Raw genomic sequence first — 12,587 nt, forward strand, 5'->3', positions numbered from 1 at the left:
AGTCCCAGCTATTGGGAGGCCAAGGCAGGAGAGTCGCTTGAATCCGGGAAGTGGAGGTTGCGGTGAGCCGAGATCGTGCCGCTGCACTCCAGCTTGGACAACAGAGTGAGACTTTGTCTCAAAAAAAAAGAAAAAAAAGAAACCCTCTGATTTCTTTTCTTTAGGGTGGCTTAGATCTCAAAGACTGTCCACAGAGTTTCCTTATCTTCTCACAGAGGACCGCTGACTACATTTGCTCAACACAAGATGCCTCAAACTATTTAATATTTGGTCAGCATAAAATCTTTAGAATTCCTTTGCCAGTGCTATATTGGCAAAGTTTTTATCTGACCAAGACATTCTAAAGCATGAGTACTTAATGGCTCGTTAACATTCTGCTAACATTGATCAGTACATACATCTAACACATCTTGTGAGTCCAGTGAATAAAAAGCACACCCATCATAACAGCAGCAAGGCACATCTGGAAGGTGAGGAATCCATAATGCATTATCTTGTATCATTGAAAGTCTAAGGATCTTGATCCATGGACAATCATAAATCCAGAGGTTGGGCCAGGTGTGGTGGCTCACATCTATAATCCCAGCACTTCAGGAGGCCGAGGTGGATGGATCAGCTGAGGCCTGAATTTTGAGACCAGGCTGGCCAACATAGTGAAACCCCATCTCTACTAAAAATACAAAAAATCAGCTGGGTATGGTGGCGCATGCCTATAATCCCAACTACTCAGGGGGCTAAGGCAAGAAAAATCCCATGAACTCAGGAGGCAGAAATTGCAGTGAGCCAAGATTGCACCATCGCATTCCAGCCTGACCAATAAGAGTGAGACTCCATCTCAAACAAAAAAATCCAGAGGTCGGCTGGGCGTAATGGCTCACGCCTGTAATCCAAGCACTTTGGAGGCCAAGGCAGGCAGATCACCTGAGGTTGGGAGTTCAAGACCAGCCTGATCAACATGGTGAAACCCCATCTAAAAAAAAAAAAAAAAATCCAGAGGTCGGCCTAAGAAATTAGAGTGGCCTAAGAAAGCTCAAGCTCAGCGCATGAGCTTCCCAGCATATACCATACTTATCTTGAAGGCCCTTGGCTTAAACCCCTGATATACTAAATAGATCCACAGAGAGAAAGAACTTTGTTCCACCCAAATAAGCGGATCCCTGGACCAGGCTAGTCACCTCACCTCCCTTTGTTTGCTTTAAGAGGACAGAAAAGATTATGCCAGGAGAATTTGGAGCTTAACATGGTAGTTATTTTTGTATTTTTGCCACCTGTATTCAATCTCCTTTCTTTGGCTAATTGCATTCTGATTTTCCTCTCAAGTCAGGGGTCAGCAAACCACAGTCCATGGCCAAATGCAGCCTACCACTCACTACTGTAAATAAATTGTACTGGAACACGGCCATGCTCATTCTTTTACATATTTACTGTGATGCTTGCATGCTACAGTACGAGGGTGGAGCAGCTGCAACAAAGACCATACGTTCTGCAAAGCCTAAAATATTTACTATCTGGCTCTGTATATAGGAAAGATTTGCCACTCTGCTCTAGAGGACCACAGCCTCACTGACTCTCAATCCTTGTGAATCAGAACTACCCTGTAATTCATCCACTAATAAATTTCCTCTTCTGTTTGAGTTGGGTTTTCTGTCACTTGGCAACCAGTTGAGTCCTACTTGATATAAGGTTGGCAAAGCACAAATCACTCTTTCTCCTGTGATGGCTTAAAAAAAACACCTGCCCAGAGAAATGGCATCATAGATGGGCAGGAATTATGTTCCTTTTCCCAGAACTGCAACTTGTTTTCTGCTAACAGAATCAAATACTTGAAATAGGGAATTTCCCAGAAAATGGCAGGTTATGGTCACCAACTGGTGATGGCTCATTTATGTGCTGACAGTGGAAAAGGATAGGTGGGTGTATTTGATGAGTGAGCAGTAGCTGTGGACTAACAGGCGGAGCAAGATGGATGCTGGCTGCCTCCACATCTCGGGGCGTGGATTGTGTCACAACAGCCAGCCACCAACACAGAATAATTTGTCTGCAGCAGCTCAGCACTTAGTGTTTTACACGAATTATGTCACATGAAACCCACGACAACCCTGTAAGGTAGAAATTATTACTGCTCCAGTTTACAGAGAGGGAAGCCAAATATCTGAGATATTGGCCGGGTGGTGGCTCACGCCTGTAATCCCAGCACTTTGGGAGGCTGCGGTGGGTAGTTCACCTGAGGTCAGGAGTTTGAGACCAGCCTGGCCAACGTGGTGAAACTCTGCCTCTACTAAAAATGCAAAATTATCCCAGTGTGGTGGCACATGCCTGTAATCCCAGCTACTCAGGAGGCTGAGACAGGAGAATCACTTGAGCCTGGGAGGTGGAGGCTACAGTGAGGCAAGATTGTGCCACTGTACTCCAGCCTGGGCAAGACAGAGTGAGACTCTGTCTAAAACAAATAAACGAACAAACAAAAACCAAATATCTGAGATATTGAGGAATTTCAGAAAGGTCACATGGCCAGGAAGTGATCAAGATGGGATTCCAATTCAAGCCCAAACTCCAGAGTCAATGTGCTTCAACACGATGCTTTACAACCAAGTCAACAAACCCTGAAGAAGTGGAAACTCTTTCTCTACGCTTCAGCGAAGGTCCTGGGTAGGGTTTCATTGGTCTGGTGTGGGTTATATACCATTCTTGCAACAATCACTGCGGTTAAGGTGCACATGGTGCGTTGAATGGCAGGGCCTGGGTCACATGCCCAACCATGAGCCTGAGGTGGGCCTATTCTCTTCTAAATGATCTGACAGTGGCAGTGCCAGCCTTTCCATGTAAAAGGGACTTGGGACTTGAAGCATACAGCAATGTATGAGTTGGAGAAACATCTATTGTCCACATTAAAAAATGCAGCAGGGAGGGGTAGGGTTTCAAAGACAAAAGGCTCTGTTGAGCATTCCTGGATGCCCGGTACTGTTAACAAGCTGTGTGCCCAGACATTTTGTACTTTCATCTTAGGAAGCTGAAACTGCTAAGGTAGAGGATGGGTTTGCTTAAAAATGAAACAGACTGGGGATGGTGGCTCACGCCGATAATCCCAGCACATTGGGAAGCCAAGACAGGCAGATCACTTGAGGCCAGGAGTTCCAGACCAACCTGGCCAACATGGTGAAACCCCATCTCTACTAAAAATACAGAAATTAGCCAGATGTGTGGCACACACCTATAGTTTCAGCTACTTGGGAGGCTGAGGCAGGAGGATCGCTTGAACCCAGGAGGTAGAGGTTACAGTGAGCAGAGATCTTGCCACTGCAATCCAGCCTGTACAGAGTGAGACTCTGTCTCAAAAAAAATTTTTTTAACTCCACAGAACTGCAGGTGGGGATCACATAGGTGACCAGCACCCCCTGGTGCTTAAACAGTTTTTCATCCAAAAGTTTCCTTTCTAGACTTTTACCATGGGAAGTTATGGCTGTGCAACAAGATTGAACACAAGAATGGTTATTGAAAGACTGCCAAAAATGATGAGAAGCTGGAAATAAACCTGAACATCTCCCATTAAATTTTGTTATATCCAAAATTGTAGTAGTTATTAAAAACCAATGTGTAGTTTTTAAAAAGCAATGTTGAGACCCTGTGTGAAAATAAACAAAAAGGCATACAATGGCTGAATGGATAAAGACGTAAGTAAAGAGACAACTCAGAGTGGAAGAAAATACTGCAGACTGTCCATCTGACACAGAATTAATAACCAGAGTGTATAAGAAGCTCAAAGAACTCAATAGAAAAAAAATTAAAAGGCGTAAAAGATCTGAACAGACATTTCTCAAAAGAAACCTAAAAATGACCTACAGGTGTATGAAAAAATGCTAATTGCTTGTCATCAAGGAAATGCAAATCAAAACCATAAGGAGTGCCAGGCATGGGAGCTCATGCCTGTAATCCCAGCACTTAGGGAGGCCAAGGCGGGTGGATCACTTGAGGTCAGGAGTTCGAGACCAGCCTGGCCAACATGGTGAAACCCTGTCTCTACTAAAAATACAAAAATTAGCCAGGCATAGTGGCAGGTGCCTGTAATCCCAGCTACTGCGGAGGCTGAGGCAGGGAATTACTTGAACCTGGGAGGCAGAGGTTGCAGTGAGCCAAGATCGTGCCACTGCACTCCAGCCATGGCGCCCCCGGCACAAGTGTGAGCCACCGTGCCCGGCATCAGAGCCTTCTCACACGAGGCTTCGGTGGGGACATACGTTTATTTGGGGTGAATACCTAGTTAGGAGTGGGATTGCAGGGTCAGGGTAGATGTATGTTTAACTTTGCAAGAAGTCGCCAGTTTTCAAATGTGATTTATCATTTTTTCTTTTCTATTATTATTTTTTGAAGTCGATTTATCATGTTTTCATTCCTACCACCAGGATTTCTATTGCTCCACATCCTTGTGGACAAAAAACATTGTCAAGCTTTCTCATTTCAGTCATTTCAGCTGGTCCCTAGTGCTCCAAATTTGCATTCCTTTCCAGGACTGCTGATGTTGAGCATCTTTCCATGCTCCTTTTTAATTTTTTACTTGTCCCTGGCTTGAAGCTCAGATATTTCCATGGTATTACTGGACCTGTGTACATCTTACGTTATGAAGTGTCTGTTCAAATCTTCCCCCCACCCCGCCCCTACTTTTTTAAAAACTGTTTTGTTTTGTTTTTTAAGAGATAGATAGGGTTTCACTCTGTTGCCCAGGCTGGAGTGTAGTGCCGTGATCACAGCTCACTGCAGCCTTGAACCCTTGGACTCAAGTGATTCTCCCGCCTCGCCTCCCCAGTTGCTGGGACTGTAGGTGCACAGCACTGTCAGTGGGGTTTTTCAAACTAGAGTGACTCCATCTTGAATAGCGGGTGGGTAACATGAGGCTAAGACTGGCTGGGCTGCATTCCCAGGAGGTTAGGCATTCTTTTTTTTTGAGACAGAGTCTCCTTCTGTCACCCAGGCTAGAGTACAGTGGCATGATCTTGGCCAGTGCCCCCTCCATCTCCTGGGTTAAAGCGGTTCGCCTGCCTCAGCCTCCCGAGTAGCTGGGATTACAGGTGCCCGCCACCATGCCTGGCTAGTTTTTGTACTTTTAGTAGAGATGGGGTTTCACCATGCTGGCCAGGCTAGTCTCGAACTCCTGACCTCAGGAGATCCACCTGACTTGGCATCCCAAACTGCTGGTATTACAGGTGTGAGCCACAGCGCCTGGCTGAGGTTAGGCATTCTTAGTCACAGAATGAGACCGGAGGTCGCCAAAATTGGTATCACAAGACACAGGTCATAAAGACTCTGCTGATAAAACAGGATGCAGGGCAGAAGCCAGCCAAAACCCACCAAAACCAAGATGGTGACAGAAGTGGCCTCTGTTTATCTTCACTGCTCATTATACCCTAATCGTAATACATTAGCATGTAAGAGACACTTCAGCGCCATGACAGTTTACAAATGCCATAGCAACACCAGGAAGTTACACTATATGGTCTAAAAAAGGGAGGAACCACCAGTTCCTGGAAATCCCACTCCTTTCCTGGAAAACTCATGAATAATCCACCCCTTGTCTAGCATGTAATCAAGAAAAAGGCCAGCGTGGTGGCTCATGCCTGTAATCCCAGCAGTTTGGGAGGTTGCGGCAGGCAGATCACTTGAGGACAGAAGTTTAAGGGCAGCCTGGGCAACATGGTGAAACCTCATCTGTACTAAAATTACAGAAATTAGCCTGGCATGGTGGCACGTACCTGTAATCCCCGCTACTCGGGGAGCTGAGGCAGGAGAATCACTTTAACCTGGGAGGCAGAGGCTGACAGTGAGCTGATATTGTGCCACTGCACTCCAGCCCAGGAGACAGAGCGAGACTCCATCTCAAAAAAAAAAAAAAAAATCAAGAAATAACCATAAAAATAGCCAACCAGCAGCTCTCGGGACGTTGCTGCCTGTGGAGCAGCTATTCATTTTTTTCTTTACTTCTCTAATAAACTTGCTTTCACTTTACTCCATAGACTTGCCCTGAATTTTCTTGCATGAGATCCAAGAACCCTCTCTTGGGGTCTGGATCAGAACATGTATCTGTTAACACCACCACCACACCTGGCTAATCTTTTTTTTTTTTTTTTTTTTTAAGATGGGGTTTCCCCGTGATGGCCAGGCTGGTCTTGAACTCCTGACCTCAGGTGATCCACCCACCTTGGCCTCCCAAAGTGTTAGGATTACAGGCGTGAGCCACCGCGCCCGGCCATCTTTAAATTTTTCTGTAGAGATGAGGTCTTGCTATATTGCCCAGGCTGGTCTTGAACTCCTGGGCTCAAGTGATCCTCCTGCCTGGGTCTCTGAAAGTGCTGGGATTACAGGTGTGCAACACTGCACCTGGCTCCACAATTGTTTTTCTTATTATTATGGAGTTGTTGAAGTTCTTCATGTATTCTGGATACAAGTTCTTTATCCGATTTATGTTCTAAATATGTTTTTGGCCAGTCTGTGGCTTGTCTTTTCATTTCTCGGTGTCTGTTAAAGATCAGAAATTCCTTTTTTTTTTTTTAAGATGGGGTTTCACTCTTGTCACCAAGGCTGGAGTGCAATCCGTGATCTCATCTCACTGCAACCTCTGCCTCCTAGACTTCCATGATTTTCCTGCCTCGTCCTCCTGAGTGGCTGAGATTACAGGCACCTGCCACCACACCCGGCCATATATATATATATATACAATCTCAAAGTTGCAAAGATATTCTCTCATGTCTTCTTCTAGAAGCTTTATAGTTTTAGCTCCTGAATTTTAGGTCTGCAATTCATCTAAAATATTGCATATGTAGAGGTAGGCATTGAGGCTTATTTTTTCCCCATATGGATGCTTTAGCATCAAGTGTTTTAGCGCCATTTATTGAAGAGGCTTTCCTTTCCCACTGCATTACTTTGGCATTCTTGTCAAAGATATATGCATGTGTGTGATTGCATGCACACACACATGTGTTGTCTATTTTATGCCAAAGTGATAAATGCGTAGGAGTCTATTTCTGGACTCTATTCTGTTCCATTATTTGTCTGCCCTTTCAGCAACACCAGACTATCTTGATTACTATGGTTTTATTTATTTTATTTTTGAGACAGGGTCTCACTCTGTCGCCCGAGCTGGAGCTCTGTAGCACAATCTCAGCTCATTGCAGCCTCCACCTCGCGGACTAAAGTGATCCTCTTACCTCAGCCTCCCAAGTAGCTGGGGCTACAGCCTCATGCTACCACACCTGGCTAATTTTTGTATCTTTTGTAGAGATGGGGTTTAGCCATGTTGTCTAGGCTGGTCTCAAACTCCTGGGCTCAAGGGATCTACCAGCCTTGGCGTCCCAAACTGCTGGGATTACAGGTGTGAACCATTGCAACTGGCTGATGATTACTATAGCTTTAGAACAGGCATACGGCTCTTTGTTTTTGTTCTTGAGATGGAGTCTTGCTCTGTCGCCCAGGCTGGAGTACAGTGGCATGATCTCAGCTGACTGCAACCTCTGCCTCCCAGGTTCAAGTGATTCTTGTGCCTCAGTCTCCCAAGTAGCTGAGATTACAGGCGCCCACCTCCATGCCTGGCTAATTTTCGTATTTTTAGTAGAGACAGTGTTTCACCATGTTTGGCCAGTCAGGTCTCGAACTTCTGACCTCAGGTGATCAGCCCGCCTTGGCTTCCCAACATGCTGGGATTACAGGCGTGAGCCACCTTACCTGGCCTAGAGCAAGCATATGTATATTAAATGTTAATGATACCAAAATGCTCTCTCAAAAAGTTGAAAAATTCAGATGGGCATGGTAGTTCATGTCTGTAATCCCAGCACTTTGGGAGGCCAAGGTAGATGGATCACCTGAGGTCAGGAGTTCGCAACCAGCCTGCCCAACATGGTGAAACCTTGTCTCTACTAAAAATACAAAAATTAGCCAGGTGTGGTCACGGGCACCTGTAATCCCAGCTACTTGGGAGGCTAAGTGATGGGGACACATCAGTGAATAAGACTAGCTGCTAAGCCAGTGTTTGATGAATGAATGACATGAAGCTTTAGTACATCTGCAAATGAGCCAACACTCATTCAGATGCCCTGGTAGGTAACAAAGATGAGACCATTAAATGAAACTCCAGGCATCTGGGTGCGGTGGCTCATGTGCCCAGACCCTCACACTTATACACCCCATTTGAGTGGGGTTTTGGTACCCAGTGGGATCATGATGCTGGTCCAAAAGATTGGGCGCATTTTGCTTTAAAGCTTTAGTTTAAAAATGACAAACAGCAGCTTAACTTAATCATAAAAGGAGAAAGTCCCACAAAGATCTTTTGCGGAAAGACTTTACCTTGTATAAATGCCAAGTAGTCCAAATGGTCCTAGTTCCTAACTGGAGTCAGCATGTCAAGAGAGATCTGCACCAAAAACAAATGTCCATGGCACCAGTCTTCATTAGGTAGGCCCAGTTGATTTAGTTTTGGGTCTCTTTGTGTATTTAAAGATGGGGCCTTGCTCTGTTATCCAGGCTGGAGTACAGTGGTGTGATCATAGCTACAGCAGCCTCCAACTCCTGGGCTTAAACCATCTTTCTGCCTCAATACGTAGTCTAGAGTAGCTAGGACTACAAGTATGCACCACCATGCCCGGCTAATTATTTTATTTCTGTAAAGACAGAGTCTCACTATGTTGCCCAGTCTGGTCTCAAACTCCTGGACTCAAGTGATCCTCCTACCTCAGTTACCCAAAGCATTGAGATTACAGGCATGAGCCACCGTACGACCAGTAAGTTCAATTTAAGAACACATTTTTTGCAATTATGGTGTAAATGGATCCAATGCACTTTTTATTTCAGAAACTGTGACCGCCTCCACACCGCCGGCCAAAAAAGAAGGCAAACCAGGCAAGATGGCTCATGCCTGAATCCTAGCACTTTGGAAGAACCAGGCGGGGGAATTGCTTGAGCCCAGAAGTTCAAGACTAGCCTGGGTAAAATGGTGACACCCTGTCTCTACAAAAAATTTTAAAGTTAGCCAAGTGTGGTAACATGAGCCTGTAGTCCCAGATACTCAGGAGGCTGAGGTGGGTGCGTCACTTGAACCCAGGAAGTCAAGGCTGCAGTGAGCTATGATTGCAGCCTGGGGGACACAGCATGACCCTGTCTCCAAAAAAATAAAAAAGAATAACTAAATAAAAAAAATAACAAACCTGTGTACTTGTCTTACCGGAAAGGGGTCCTGATCCAGGCCCCAAAAGCGGGTTCTTGAATCTTCTGCAAGAAATAATTCAAGGTGAATCCATAGAGTAATGTGAAAGCAAGTTTATTAAGAAATTAAAAAAATAAAAGAATGGATACTCCATAGAGCAGCCGTGAGGGCTACGGTTAGCTATGTTTATGATTATTTCTTGATTATATGCTAGACAAGGGGTGGATTATTCAAGAGTTTTCTGGGAAAGGGGTGGGCAATTCCCAGAACTGAAGGGTTGCTCCCCCTTTTAGACCGTGTAGGATAACTTCCTGACATTGCCATGGCATTTGTAACTGTCATGGTGCTGGTGGAACTGTTAGCATGCTAATACATTATAATTAGCATATAATGAGCAGTGAGGACCACCATAAGTCACTTTCATGAGCATCTTGGTTTTGGTGGGTTTTAGCTGCGTTTTTTTTTTTTTTCCTCATCACCTAGACTAGAGTGAAGTGTCTCAACCTTGGCTCACTGCAACCTCTGCCTCCCAGGTTCAAGCAATTCTCCTGCCTCAGCCTCCTGAGTGGCTGGGATTACAGGTGCCCACCACCAAGCCCAGCTAATTTTTTTTTTTGTATTTTTAGTAGAGATGGGGTTTCACCATGTTGCCCAGGCTGGTTTTGAACTCCTGACTTCAAGTGATCCGCCTGCCTCGGCCTCCCAAAGTGCCAGGATTAGGTGTGAGCCACTGCACCCAACCCTCAGCCACTTCTTTACTGCGTCCTGTTTTATCAGTAGGGTCTTTGTAACCTGTACCTTGTGCCAACCTCCTGTCTCATCTTTGACTTAGAATGCCTCATCTCCTGGGAATGCAGCCCAGTAGGTCTCAGCCTTCTTTTATCTAGCCCCTATTCAAGATAAGAGTCACTCTGGTTCAAATCCCTCTGACACTGGCTAGCAGAATATGTTCATGTGTTAGAAATGTTGGAAAATGGTTTTAGCTGCCTCTAAATGTCATTTTCACAATGTATTTGGCATACTAAGGGCACATTTTTTCTTTCAATTTGAACATATACTGAACACTTACATCAGCACTGCTCTAAACCAAAGATAATCAGCAAAAGTGCTCAACAAACGCATCTGCTTGCTAGGAACTATGCTAAGTTACATAACACATACATTTTTTTCTTCTGTTTAATTCTCATATTTATTCTATTTGTGTTTCTTTATGTTGAGACAGAGTCTTGCTCTGTTCCCCAGACTGGAGTGCATGCAGGGGCACCATCTTGTCTCACTGCAACCTCTGCAATCCCAGGCTTAAAGGATCCTCCCACCTCAGCCTCCCAAGTAACTGGGACTACAGACATGTGCAGCTATGCCTGAGTAATTTTTGTATTTTTTGGAGGATGGGGTCTCACTATGTTGCCCAGGTTGGTCTCGAACTCCTGGGCTTAAATGATCTTCCTGCCTTAGCTTCCTTAAGTGGTGGGATTACAGGCATAAGCCATGTGCCCAGCCGCTCACACTTATTCTATTACCCAATGAGGAGTATTAGTCTCATTATACTGTGTTAACACTGAGTACTCCTACAGATGGTAAGGGCTAGAGCCAAGGTTCACGCTATGGTCCACCCACCCTGGACGCTGCTCTCAGGACAGTCCCTTTGGTGTTCTGCCTCCCAGACCATAGTGAAGAAGAGGTGTCATGCCCTAGCAGGGAACACTGGCCTGGAAGAGTTCATGGTGTTACTGGTAGTTAGGCCTGAGCCGAGCAGGAGATGGCTCTCTCCCACCCACTAGGAATGTCAGGTGATAACACTGCTTCTCTAAAAGTGATAAACTGGGAGCCCATGCCAAGGAGAGGACATTTCCTGATGGTCCACACCTGTTGCACTAAAGTGTTAATTGAATGCAGGCACTGGGAAGAAGCAATTCCTGAACATGTGCATTAAGAGAGAAAATGGCTAGGCAAGGACTAAAACACCAAAACCATTGGCAACAAAAGCCAAAATAGACAAGTGGGACCTAATTAAACTCCAGAGCTTCTGCACAGCAAAGGAAACAATCATTAGAGTGAACCAGCAACAAACAGAATGGGCAAAAATTTTTGCAATCTACCCATCTGACAAAGGGATAATATCCAGAATCTACAAAGAACTAAAACAGATTTACAAGAAAAAAAACAAACCCATTCAAAAGTGGTTGAAGGACTTGAACAGACACTTTTCAAAATAAGACATATATGAGGCCAATAAACATAAGAAAAATGCTCATCATCAATGGTCATTAGAGAAATGCCAATCAAAACAACATTGAGATACCATCTCACGCCAGTTAGAATGGCGATCATTAAAAAATCTGGAGACAATGATGCTGGAGAGGATGTGGAGAAATAGGAACACTTTTACACTGTTGGTAGGAGTGTAAATTAGTTCAACCACTGTGAAAGACAGTGTGGCAATTCCTCAAGAACCTAGAAATAGAAATTCCATTTAACCCAGCAATCCCATTACTGGGTATATATCCAAAGGATTATAAATCGTTCTATTATAAAGACACATGCACACATATGTTAATTGTGGCACTGTTTACAATAGCAAAGACCTGGAACCAACCCAAATGCCCATCAATGATAGACAGGACAAGGAAAATGTGGCACATATACACCATGGAATACTATGCAGCCATAAAAAACAATGAGTTTGTGTCCTTTATAGGGACATGGATGAATCTGGAAACCATCATACTCAGCAAACTGACACAAGAACAGAAAATCAAACACTGCATGTTCTCACTCATAGGTGGGTATTGAACAATGAGAACACGTGGACACAGAGAGGGGAGCATCACACACTGGGGTCTGTTGGGGGGACTAGGGAAAGGACAGCAGGGGGTAGGGAGTTGGGGAAGGATAACATGGGGAGAAATGCCAGATACAGGTGACAGGAATGGAGGCAGCAAACCTCATTGCCATGTATGTACCTATGCAACAATCCTGCATGTTCTGCACATGTAACCCAGAACCTAAAGTGCAATAAAATATATTTATAAAATATATTATAAATATAAAATATATAATTATATATTAGATTATATATAAAATATATAATTATTATATATATATATATAAAGAGAGAGAGAAAATGGTGGAATATGTTGTTCCAGGGCACTCCACCGGAAATAGAAAGCCTCAACTGGGCATGCATGCAACTTCCTAAACGCACTGCACATGCTTACCTTGCAAGGGTAAGAGGGCACTGTGCGCATGGGCAGCCCACCCTAAGGGAAGGCTCATGGGAAAGGGGCCAGTCTATAAAGTCCTAGGATCATGATTAAATATGACACTTAACCTGGGTGCCCACTTGGGTCTCTTCCAAGCATCCTTTCCTTTCTTTCCTGTTCTAAGCAATTTTTTTTTTTTT

This window comes from Cebus imitator, unplaced genomic scaffold (assembly GCF_001604975.1).
Source record: "Cebus imitator isolate Cc_AM_T3 unplaced genomic scaffold, Cebus_imitator-1.0 Scaffold652, whole genome shotgun sequence".
NCBI classification, from domain to species: domain Eukaryota; kingdom Metazoa; phylum Chordata; class Mammalia; order Primates; family Cebidae; genus Cebus; species Cebus imitator.